The sequence below is a fragment of the Coregonus clupeaformis genome, chromosome 14 (assembly GCF_020615455.1).
Source record: "Coregonus clupeaformis isolate EN_2021a chromosome 14, ASM2061545v1, whole genome shotgun sequence".
Classification (NCBI taxonomy): domain Eukaryota; kingdom Metazoa; phylum Chordata; class Actinopteri; order Salmoniformes; family Salmonidae; genus Coregonus; species Coregonus clupeaformis.
This window is the reverse complement of record NC_059205.1, coordinates 5,254,255-5,266,288: the sequence shown is the minus strand read 5'-3', so window position 1 is coordinate 5,266,288 and position 12,034 is coordinate 5,254,255. Positions and strand designations below refer to the sequence as shown.

General features: G+C 42.9%; 1 long non-coding RNA gene and 1 pseudogene across 1 annotated transcript; both read right to left on the bottom strand.

The window, feature by feature from the left end:
• Positions 1–4,659: 4,659 nt before the first annotated feature.
• On the bottom strand, positions 4,660–5,573 carry LOC123492388 (annotated as a pseudogene).
• Positions 5,574–7,702: 2,129 nt separating this feature from the next.
• LOC123492366 lies at positions 7,703–9,089 on the bottom strand. The gene is made up of 3 exons (XR_006661736.1): positions 9,040–9,089; positions 8,815–8,887; positions 7,703–7,745 (listed from the first exon to the last, which is right to left on the bottom strand). It is a non-coding gene; the product is annotated as an uncharacterized LOC123492366 (long non-coding RNA).
• Between the last annotated feature and the right edge of the window lie 2,945 nt (positions 9,090–12,034).

Genomic DNA, 12,034 nt, shown 5'->3' with positions numbered 1-12,034 from the left:
GTGTGTGTTAGTGTGTGTGTTATTGTGTTGTGTGTGTGTTAGTGATGTGTGTTAGTGTGTGTTAGTGTGTGTTTTGTTATTGTGTTAGTGTGTGTTAGTGTGTGTTGGTGTGTGTTAGTGTGTGTGTTAGTGTGTGTGTTATTGTGTTAGGGTGTGTTAGTGTGTGTGTTATTGTGTTAGTGTGTGTTAGTGTGTGTTAGTGTGTGTTAGTGTGTGTGTTGTTGTGTTTAGTGTGTGTTAGTGTGTGTTAGTGTGTGTTAGTGTGTGATTAGTGTGTGTGTTATTGTGTTAGTGTGTGTTAGTGTGTGTGTGTTAGTGTGTGTTAGTGTGTGTGAGTTAGTGTTTGTGAGTTAGTGTGTGTGTGTGTTAGTGTGTGTGAATTAGTGTGTGTGTTAGTGTGTGTGAGTTAGTGTGTTAGTTTGTGTTAGTGTGTATTAGTGTGTGTGTTATTGTGTTAGTTTGTGTTAGTGTGTGTGTTGTTGTGTTGAGTGTGTGTTAGTGTGTGTTAGTGTGTTAGTGTGTGTGTTGTTGTGTTAGGTGTGTGTTAGTGTGTGTTAGTGTGTGTGTTAGTGTGGGTATTGTGTTAGTGTGTGTTGAGTGTGTGTTAGTGTGTTAGTGTGTGTGTTATTGTGTTAGTGTGTGTTAGTGTGTGCTAGTGTGTGTGTTATTGTGTTGGTGTGTGTTAGTGTGTGTTATCGTGTTGGTGTGTGTTAGTGTGTGTTAGTGTGTGTGTTTTGTGTTAGTGTGTGTGTTAGTGTGTTAGTGTGTGTGTTATTGTGTTAGTGTGTGTTAGTGTGTGTTAGTGTGTGTTAGTGTGTGTTAGTGTGTGTGTTGTTGTGTTAGTGTGTGTTGGTGTGTGTTAGTGTGTTAGGTAGTGTGTGTTATTGTGTTGGTGTGTGTTAGTGTGTGTGTTATTGTGTTGGTGTGTGTTGAGTGTCTGTTAGTGTGTTAGTGTGTGTTAGTGTGTGTTAGTGTGTGTGTTATTGTGTTAGTGTGTGTTAGTGGGTGTTAGTGTGTGTTAGTGTGTGTTAGTGTGTGTGTTATTGTGTTAGTGTGTGTTAGTGTGTGTTAGTGTGTGTGTTATTGTGTTGAGTGTGTGTTAGTGTGTGTTAGTGTATGTTAGTGTGTGTGTTATTGTGTTAGTGTGTGTTGGTGTGTGTTAGTGTGTGTTGTGTGTGTTATGTGTGTGTGTTATTGTGTTAGTGTGTGTTAGTGTGTGTTAGTGTGTGTGTTATTGTGTTAGTGTGTGTTAGTGTGTGTTAGTGTGTGTTAGTGTGTGTGTTATTGTGTTAGTGTGTGTTAGTGTGTGTTAGTGTGTGTGTTATTGTGTTAGTGTGTGTTAGTGTGTGTTAGTGTGTGTTAGTGTGTGTGTTATTGTGTTGAGTGTGTGTTAGTGTGTGTGTGTTATTGTGTTAGGGTGTGTTAGTGTGTGTTAGTGTGTGTTAGTGTGTGTGTTATTTATTGTGTTAGTGTGTGTTCGTGTGTGTTAGTGTGTGTGTTATTGTGTTAGTGTGTGTTAGTGTGTGTTAGTGTGTGTTAGTGTGTGTGTGTGTTATTGTGTTAGTGTGTGTTAGTGTGTGTTAGTGTCTGTGATATTGTGTTAGTGTGTGTTAGTGTGTGTTAGTGTGTGTGTGTTTGTGTTATTGTGTGTTAGTGTGTGTTAATGGTATTTAGTGTGTGTGTTATTGTGTTAGTGTGTGTTAGTGTGTGTTAGTGTGTGTTATTGTGTTAGTGTGTGTTAGTGGGTGTTAGTGTGTTCGTGTGTGTTAGTGTGTGTGTTATTGTGTTAGTGTGTGTTGTAGTGTGTGTTGAAATTGTGTGTTAGTGTGTGTTAGTGTGTGTGTGTGTTATTGTGTTAGGTGTGTGTTAGTGTGTGTTAGTGTGTTGGTGTGTGTTAGTGTGTGTTGGTGGTGTGTTAGTTTGTGTGTGTGTTATTGTGTTAGTGTGTGTTTAGTGTGTGTGGTTTGTGTTAGTGTGTGTGTTATTGTGTTAGTGTGTGTGTTATTGTGTTAGTGTGTGTTAGTGTGTGTTATGTGTGTTGTGTTATTGTGTTAGTGTGTGTGTTATTGTGTTAGTGTGTTAGTGTGTGTGTGTTATTGTGTTAGTGTGTGTTGTGTGTGTGTTATGTGTGTTAGTGTGTGTTATGTGTGTGTTTTGTGTTGTGTGTGTGAGTGTGTGTTAGTGTGTGTTAGTGTGTGTTAGTGTGTGTTGGTGTGTGTGTTATTGTGTTAGTGTGTGTTGGTAGGGTGTTAGTGTGTGTGTTAGTGTGTGTTAGTGTGTGTGTTATTGTGTTATGTGTGTGTTAGTGTGTGTTTAGTGTGTGTTAGTGTGTGTTGTTGTGTGTGTTATTGTGTGTTAGTGTGTGTTAGTGTGTGTGTCATTGTGTTAGTGTGTGTTAGTGTGTGTTAGTGTGTGTTAGTGTGTGTGTGTTATTGTGTTAGTGTGTGTTGAGTGTGTGTTAGTGTGTGTTAGTGTGTGTGTTATTGTGTTAGTTGTGTTAGTGTGTGTTGAGTGTGTGTTAGTGTGTGTGTTATTGTGTTAGTGTGTGTTAGTGTGTGTTAGTGTGTGTGTTATTGTGTTAGTGTGTGTTAGTGTGTGTTAATGTGTGTTAGTGTGTGTGTTATTGTGTTATGTGTGTGTTAGTGGTGTTAGTGTGTGTGTGTTATTGTGTTGTGTGTGTGTTAGTGGGTGTTAGCGTGTGTTAGTGTGTGTTAGGTGTGTGTTGTGTGTTAGTGTGTGTTAGTGTGTGTTAGTGTGTGTTAGTGTGTGTGTTATTGTGTTGGTGTGTGTTGAGTGTGTGTTAGTGTGTTAGTGTGTGTGTTATTGTGTTGGGTGTGTGTTAGTGTGTGTTAGTGTGTGTGTTATTGTGTTGGTGTGTGTGGTGTGGGTGTTGGTGTGTGTTAGTGTGTGTTGAGTGTGTGTGTTATTGTGTTAGTGGTGTTAGGGTGTGTGATTGGTGTGTGTTGTGTGTGTTGTGTGTGTGTTATTGTGTGTTTGTGTGTTGAGTGTGTGTGTCATTGTGTTAGTGTGTGTTAGTGTGTGTTAGTGTGTGTGTTATGGTGTGTTAGTGTGTGTTAGTGTGTGTTAGTGTGTGTTAGTGTGTGTGTTTTGTGTTGAGTGTGTGTTAGTGTGTGTTGGTGTGTGTTAGTGTGTGTGTGTTATTGTGTTGAGTGTGTGTTAGTGTGTGTTAGTGTGTGTGTTATTGTGTTAGTGTGTGTTAGTGTGTGTTAGTGTGTGTGTGTTGTTGTGTTGGTGTGTGTTAGTGTGTGTTAGTGTGTGTTAATGTGTGTTGTGTGTGTGTTATTGTGTTAGTGTGTGTTAGTGTGTGTGTTAGTGTGTGTGTTATTGTGTTAGTGTGTGTTAGTGGGTGTTAGGCGTGTGTTAGTGTGTGTTAGTGTGTGTGTTATTGTGTTGGTGTGTGTTAGTGTGTGTGTTATTGTGTTAGTGTGTGTTGGTGTGTGTTATGTGTGTTAGTGTGTGTGTTATTGTGTTGGTGTGTGTTGGTGTGTGTTCGTGTGTGTTAGTGTGTGTGTTATTGTGTTAGTGTGTGTTGAGTGTGTGTGATTATTGTGTTAGTGTGTGTGTTATTGTGTTAGTGTGTGTTAGTGTGTGTTAGTGTGTGTGTGTTATTGTGTTAGTGTGTGTTAGTGTGTGTGATTATTGTGTTAGTGTGTGTTAGTGTGTGTGTTATTGTGTTGGTGTGTGTTTGGTGTGTGTTAGTGTGTGTTATTGTGTGTTAGTGTGTTTTGGTGTGTGTGTTATTGTGTTGAGTGTGTGTTAGTGTGTGTTGGTGTGTGTTGTGTGTGTGTTATTGTGTTGGTGTGTGTTAGTGTGTGTTGTGTGTGGGTTAGTGTGTGTGTTATTGTGTTAGTGTGTGTGTTAGTGTGTGTTAGTGTGTGTGTTTTGTGTGTTGGTGTGTGTGTTATTGTGTTAGTGTGTGTTGTGTGTGTTAGTGTGTGTTAGTGTGTGTTAGTGTGTGTGTTATTGTGTTAGTGTGTGTTAGTGTGTGTTAGTGTGTGTTAGTGTGTGTTAGTGTGTGTGTTATTGTGTTAGTGTGTGTGTGTGTTTAGTGTGTGTTAGTGTGTGTTAGTGTGTGTTAGTGTGTGTATTATTGTGTTAGTGTGTGTGTTATTGTGTTAGTGTGTGTTAGTGTGTGTTAGTGTGTGTGTTATTGTGTTAGTGTGTGTTAGTGTGTGTTAGTGTGTGTTAGTGTGTGTGTTATTGTGTTAGTGTGTGTTAGTGTGTGTGTTATTGTGTTAGTGTGTGTGTTATTGTGTTAGTGTGTGTTAGTGTGTGTGTTATTGTGTTAGTGTGTGTTAGTGTGTGTGTTATTGTGTTGGTTGTGTGTTAGTGTGTGTTAGTGTGTGTTAGTGTGTGTGTTATTGTGTTAGTGTGTGTTAGTGTGTGTTGTTGTGTTAGTGTGTGTTAGTGTGTGTTAGTGTGTGTTAGTGTGTGTGTTATTGTGTTATGTGTGTGTTAGTGTGTGTTATTGTGTTAGTGTGTGTTAGTGTGTGTGTTAGTGTGTGTGTTATTGTGTTAGTGTGTGTTAGTGTGTGTTGGTGTGTGTTAGTGTGTGTGTTAGTGTTTGTTAGTGTGTGTGTTATTGTGTTGGTGTGTGTGTGTCCCTCCTCTCTGTACCTGCCTAATGTAGCTGCTTATCTTGTCTCCTCTGATCAGGTTCATGCTGCGTGGCATGGGCTTCCCGTGGACAGCCAATACTGCAGTAGTCGTTGCGGGGCGGCGTGGCGGCGGGTGTTGTCCGTGTCACAGAACAGGAAGGGCATGGTGGAGAAGCGAGGCAGGCGAGCTGCCAATGGAGCCCGGGGGACAGTGGTGAGGTCATCAAAGAAGGACAACGTCAAGCTAGAGAAACAGGTCTGGTGAGCTAGCGTCACAATTTTCGCACCTCATTCACCCAATCCCAAATTCACCCCTATCCTGGCCTGAGACACTTGTGTAATCTGAAGTGATTGGATAGGTATTAGCCCATATGGTATTAGCTCCCACCTTGCCTGCTGATAGGCTTGGTGGGAATCACACTCTCACAGCAATACACCCCCTCTCACTACCTATACACCCTCTTCCACTGCTACACCCCCTCTCCAGCATTTGAAATGTTGGTCTAAATAATACATCTGTGCATAATTTATTTTGGTGTTGTGACAGTGTGTGTGTGTGTGTGTGTGTGTGTGTGTGTGTATGTGTGAGCATAAAGTCTATCAGCACAAGTGAATGTGTGTGTGTGTGCATGTGTGAATGTAAAGTCTACCAGCTCAAGTGTATGTGTGTGTCTCAGATGAATTGATTGTGCGTCTCCATACTCCATTACCCAGGTCTTGTCCGTGAGCCCTCTCGTTGCCATTGATGAAGAGCAGAGAGTATCCGGAGTAGATGAGGGTGGTGCCTTGGGGGCAGTCAGGCACCCTGATGGTCTGGCCGTGTCGAACCAGCAGGAAACTGTCAGCCAGGCCTGCCGTGCTGCAGCCCTGTGGGCCCTGAGGACCCTGGGGACCGCGAGGGGACCTGGTAGCCCAACGGCCCTGCCCGATCAAAAACACTTTGATAAAATACATGTTTTCTCACTGTTCGCTCTCTCGTTCAACAAGGTCAACGTTGTAAAAGGATTTGTTCTAGTCAAAGGATAGAAAAAAACATGTACAAAGACAAATGTTACCACTTGAATCACAGACAGGTACACACATTCACATAAATTCACATAACTACCTGTCAGTCCTGGCGATCCTTTGTCTCCCTTGCGTCCGGGAAACCAGGCAGCCCTGGAGGGCTGTGTCCTGCTGACCCTCAAGGCCTGTGGGGCCTGGCAGGGAAAAGTCCAACTTGATTTTAGCAATGGATTTAGCCAAAGCTATTGATACCCATTGTGCTATCGTTAGCCTGTGTTGCCCGTAGCTAAGACTCACCGTGCTAACGTTAGCCTGTGATGCCCGTAGCTAAGACTCATTGTGCTAAGCGTTAGCCTGTGGTGCCCGTAGCTAAGACTCATTGTGCTATCGTTAGCCTGTGGTGCCCGTGAAGACTCATCGTGCTAGCGTTAGCCTGTGATGCCCGTAGCTAAGACTCATCGTGCTAACATTAGCCTGTGGTGCCCATAGCTAAGACTCATCGTGCTAACATTAGCCTGTAGTGCCGTAGCTAAGACTCATTGTGCTAGCGTTAGCATGTGGTGCTCGTAGCTATAACTCATTGTGCTAACGTTAGCCTGTGGTGCCCGGAGCTAAGACTCATTGTGCTAACGTTAGCCTGTGGTGCCCATAGCTAAGACTCATCGTGCTAACATTAGCCTTGTGGTGCCCAGTAGCTAGACTCATTGTGCTACGTTAGCATGTGGTGCTCGTAGCTATGACTCATTGTGCTAACGTTAGCCTGTGGTGCCCGTAGCTAAGACTCATTGTGCTAACGTTAGCCTGTGGTGCCCGTAGCTAAGACTCATTGTGCTACGTTAGCCTGTGGTGCCCGTAGCTAAGACTCATTGTGCTAACGTTAGCCTGTGGTGCCCGTAGCTAAGACTCATTGTGCTAACGTTAGCCTGTGGTGCCGTAGCTAAGACTCATTGTGCTAACGCGTTAGCCTGTGGTGCCCGTAGCTAAGACTCATTGTGCTAACGTTAGCCTGTGGTGCCCGTAGCTAAGACTCATTGTGCTAACGTTAGCATGTGGTGACGTAGCTAAGACTCATTGTGCTAACGTTAGCCTGTAGTGCCCGTGGCTATGACTCATTGTGCTAACGTTAGCCTGTGGTGCCCGTAGCTAAGACTCATTGTGCTAACGTTAGCCTGTGGTGCCCGTAGCTAAGACTCATTGTGCTAACGTTAGCATGTGGTGCCCGTAGCTAAGACTAATTGTGCTAACAGTTAGCCTGTGGTGCCCGTAGCTAAGACTCATTGTGCTAACGTTAGGCATGTGGTGACCGTAGCTAAGACTCATTGTGCTAACTTAGCCTGTGGTGCCCAGTGGCTAAGACATGGCATAGCCTTCACTTTTACCCCACAGAATACTTAATTAGTAAGAAAGAATATGCCATTTTGGGTGAAGTGAATCACGGTGGCCATGTGGCTTGTAGTTACAGATAAATAAAGAATACAGAACCTGTTAATCCTGGTTGTCCTGGCGACCCACTGGGACCTGGAGTTCCCTGGTTGCCGGTGCACCGGTGGGCCGGATCCCCCATTTCGTGTCTCACTAGTACAAGCACGTCAAGCCCCGAACACCTATATATGTGCATAAACAAATCTTTGATTAGGTTTGACTAACTACTTGAGAACAAATTGTGTTAAAGATACCGTTTAGAGTTGCATTGATTAATTCAATATCGACTCAATGGTTTTCAGTGTTGAATGTTGACTGTTAAATGTTGAATTTCCAGTGTTAAATGCACAGATTTCTGTGTTAAATGTTGACTGTGTTAAATGTTGACTGTGTTTATTGTTGAGTTTTCAGTGTTAGATGTTGACAGTTAAATGTTGCCTTTTCAGTGTTAAATGTTGACTTTTCAGTGTTAAATATTTAGTTGCCTGTGTTTAATTTGACAGTGTTAAATATTGAGTTGTCGATGTTGAATTTGACAGTGTTAAATATTGAGTTGTCGGTGTTTAATTTGACAGTGTTAAATATTGAGTTGTCAGTGTTTAATTTGACAGTGTTAAATATTGACCTGGTGGTCCTGGCGGCCTTTGGATCCATTTGGTCCTTTCGGGCCGGGGTTACAACTAGGATCACCCATATTACCTAAAACAACACAGTGCATCAAGAGACAATGAATCCTCAACTGAATACACACACACAGAGATCACTGCAGAACCAGAACCAGCGCCCAGAGGTCTTCATGGTCAGGACAAGCGGTTAGAAGAAACTCCTGGCTGTACACATCACTACAGTGTAATGACAGGTTTGTGTGTACACATCACTACAGTGTAATGACAGGTTTGGTGTACACATCACTACAGTGTAATGACAGGTTTGGTGTTACACATCACTACAGTGTAATGACAGGTTTTGGTGTACACATCACTATAGTGTAATGACAGGTTTGGTGTACACATCACTATAATATAATGACAGGTTTGGTGTACACATCACTACAGTGTAATGACAGGTTTGGTGTACACGTCACTATAGTGTAATGACAGGTTTGGTGTACACATCACTGTAATATAATGACAGGTTTGGTGTACACATCACTACAGTGTAATGACAGGTTTGGTGTAGCCACATCACTACAGTGTAATGACAGGTTTGGTGTACACATCACTACAGTGTAATGACAGGTTTGGTGTACACACATCACTACAGTGTAATGACAGGTTTGGTGTACACATCACTACAGTGTAATGACAGGTTTGGTGTACACATCACTACAGTGTAATGACAGGTTTGGTGTACACATCACTACAGTGTAATGACAGGTTTGGTGTACACATCACTATAGTGTAATGACAGGTTTGGTGTACACATCACTACAGTGTAATGACAGGTTTGGTGTACACATCACTACAGTGTAATGACAGGTTTGGTGTACACATCACTACAGTGTAATGACAGGTTTGGTGTACACATCACTACAGTGTAATGACAGGTTTGGTGTACACATCACTACAGATGATGACAGGTTTGGTGTACACATCACTACAGTGTAATGACAGGTTTGGTGTACACATCACTACAGTGTAATGACAGGTTTGGTGTACACATCACTACAGTGTAATGACAGGTTTGGTGTACACATCACTATAATATAATGACAGGTTTGGTTTCCTGAAGAAAGAAATGCAGAACATTGTGGATAAAATAAGATTACCGGGGCATCCTGGGGGTCCAGAGTGACCTGGTTCACCTATTGGTCCTGGAGGTCCAGCGATGGCTCCTGGTCCCTTGGGGGGGTAGAAAGAAATTCAAGCAACAACTTATAGACTTCAAATTATACACAGCATTACATATAACATCTATCTTTTCCAGCATTCAAGGCATATTCTAACATAAGCAACAATTAGTTGGTCTTGTACTCTTCGGTGGAGTGACTCACCCGTAGCCCTGGAAGTCCGGGGTCCCCTGTTGGCCCGTCGAAGCCTCTGCCGCCTGAGGCGCCCAGGTCTCCCCTGTCCCCTTTACATTCATAGCCTCCAGACCCAGGCAGCCCCCGCGGACCTCGCTGTCCTGTGGACAGAAAGACCCGGTTCAGGTCATTATTTCAATGTTTTGATGTAGAATAGCAATCAGGGTCGGTGGGAATCAGGGGAGAGGTTGAGTTAGGGTCAGAGATAGAGTTTGACTTTACTTAGTCAACTAAGTCGTTGAGTCATAACTATTGAGTTTCCGTTAGTCAGGAATAAGAGTTTGAATGAGTCAGTTTTGAGTCAGTTTGAGTGAATCAGTTAGGGTTGCAAAATTCCGGGAACGTTCAATAAATTCCATGGTTTTCCAGAAATCCTGGTTCTGGGAATTCTCCAACCGGGATTTCGGGAAAACCAGGGACTTTATTGATAGTTCCTGGAACTTTGCAACCTTAGGGACAATTGTTGATTTAGATCTAGGGATATTGAATTCTAAAGGCGTCAGCATGCTTCAGTTGGACTGGCGCCTAGCTGAGAACCGAAGTGCGCTCGCACACTCCCTTAAAAGACTGTCACTTAAAAAATGAGAATAAAGTGCCAATAGTACTGTTTGTACATTTTTAGACGCCGTAGCCACTTCCTATTTTTTAATTTTTTAAAATCTAAGATAACTCAAGAAATCTGTTATTCATTTTGACATTTTTGCCAAGGATATCTTAGTCATGTAATTCTACATCTAACTAAGATGATTGGTGCAGTATTTCTCAATAAAACTTTTTGCATGAAAACTAGTCGTCTCTCATTGAATGACAACAAAGACTTGAAGAATCCCTACTGTTGACCAATCACGGGCGAAGGGCGTATACTTTGGCTACCGACTTCGAGACTTCGACTAACGACTTAGCTTGCCTCAAGAAAAATGTTGTGTGCCGGAAAAACTTTTACAGAAGACCCGAAACAAACAAAGAGGTCACTAAATGTCAGTCGTAATATATGCACAAAGTATTCCTGACTGTTTAGGCTGGGAAGCATGCGGACGCCTTAAGCCTTGACTAAAAAACACTTTCATTATTTTCTTCACCATCCAGAAGTAGGCTTACTCTGTGTCTGGGAAACCGGCAATAAATAAAATAAATAAATAAAATGCTTTCAGTAAAGAAGGATAGAGATTGAATTCTGAGTTAAGGGTAGAGTTTGTGTCAGCACTAACTGATACATGTTCAGTTAAAGTCACCAGGGCTTCCAGGGCTGCCATGGGGACCAGCATCTCCCCCTTTCAGCCCGTTGACACAAACACCACCGAACCCTGGCATCCCGCGAGGACCCTGGGGTCCTTACGTCGCCTCTGGGGCCCTGGTCTCCTGGACACCCTGGGGGCCCCGGAGGAGTGGGGCCAGGGAAACCCACATCTCCCTTTGGACCTGCGGGAAATAAATGATAGCCAATCAAATCAGTTCTAGCCATAAACAGAACCAATGGTACCTAATTAAATTATCTTTGTTAACAATCAAACAAATGTTAGCCAGATAAATCTCTTGTTGTGTTTGTGACAGGTTATGGTAAGCAGTTTATTTCTGAAGGTATAGGAATAATGTCATCAATCAGGGACTCACCTGGCAGTCCATTCTTTCCACGTGGGCCAGGGAGTTGACCCTACAATCACTAAAGAGTGAGAAAGACAATACATCTTTAATGATTATTACATCTTGTGCTTCAGAACTTCAGTCAACCTCTGATAAGTGCAAACTCTGTTTAAGTGCAACAAATTCACCCGAGCCAGTTCAAGTAGACTATCTTGCTATCTCTGATATTTCCATGCTCTGGTTAAGACAAGCTATTGTATCAGAAATCAACTGTACTACTATAACTAAAAGAACTGCTCTGAAAGTTCAGAAGAAGTCAACTTTTTTTGTCAGTTTTTTTGTCTGTCTTACGTGTCTCTCCCTTCCGACCAGCAGGTCCAGGAATGCCATCGCGAGCCCTGGTTACCTTTAGGACCATAGGGACCATGAGGGCCAGATAACCCTGGTTGTCCTGTGAAAGGGGACATGGTCAGACACCCCAAACACATAGACACATGCTAGAGTCATGGACTACATACACTAAAGTATGTGGACACCCCCTTCAGTGCCCGACCTCACTAATGCTCTTGTCGGCTGAATGGAAGCCAGTCCCGCATCAATGTTCCAACATCTAGTGGAAAGCCTTCCCAGAAGAGTGGAGGCTGTTATAGCAGCAAAGGGGAACCAACTCCATATTAATGCCCATGATTTTGGAATGAGATGTTCGACGAGCAGGTGTCCACATACTTTTGAACTTATACATACTGTATTTTCATTGATATATTTCCTGAATAAACCTTAGTAATGTTCTGACCTGGAGCTCCACATGACGCAGGGGGTCCTGGGTGGCCTGGAGGACCATCGGTACCTGGCCGGGCCGGCAGGACCTTGGGGTCCTGGATCACAGTGAAGAGAGAGAGAAATAGAGAGAGACAGAAAAATAGAAAATTACAATCATCATCATCTATCAAAACAACTATCGTAATTTGGGCCCTGTGTTTTGGACATTCATGACCTGGATTTATCCTTCATTGATCTTTCTTCTTATCACTGTCCTCTTTTCTTTTCATGTCAGATGGTCCAGCACCATCCTCAGATAACTGCTTTTTATTTTTGGTCAAATCCTCATTTCTGAAAAAGTTACAAATCCAGGATCGTGAGACATGATAGCCCAAAACACAGACCTCGTCATACTAATCAGTATTTCAGTGGTAATAACCATGATTTCCATGATGTCCTGGGTCTCCTTGGGCTCCAGAGGGTCCTTGGGAGCCTGGATGACCTGCGCAACTAGGAGAGCCTTTCTCTTCCTTTGGAGGCATGTCTGTTATACAAGGCTGGCTCGCCCTAGAGAGAGAGAGAGAGAGAGAGAGAGAGAGAGAGAGAGAGAGAGAGAGAGAGAGAG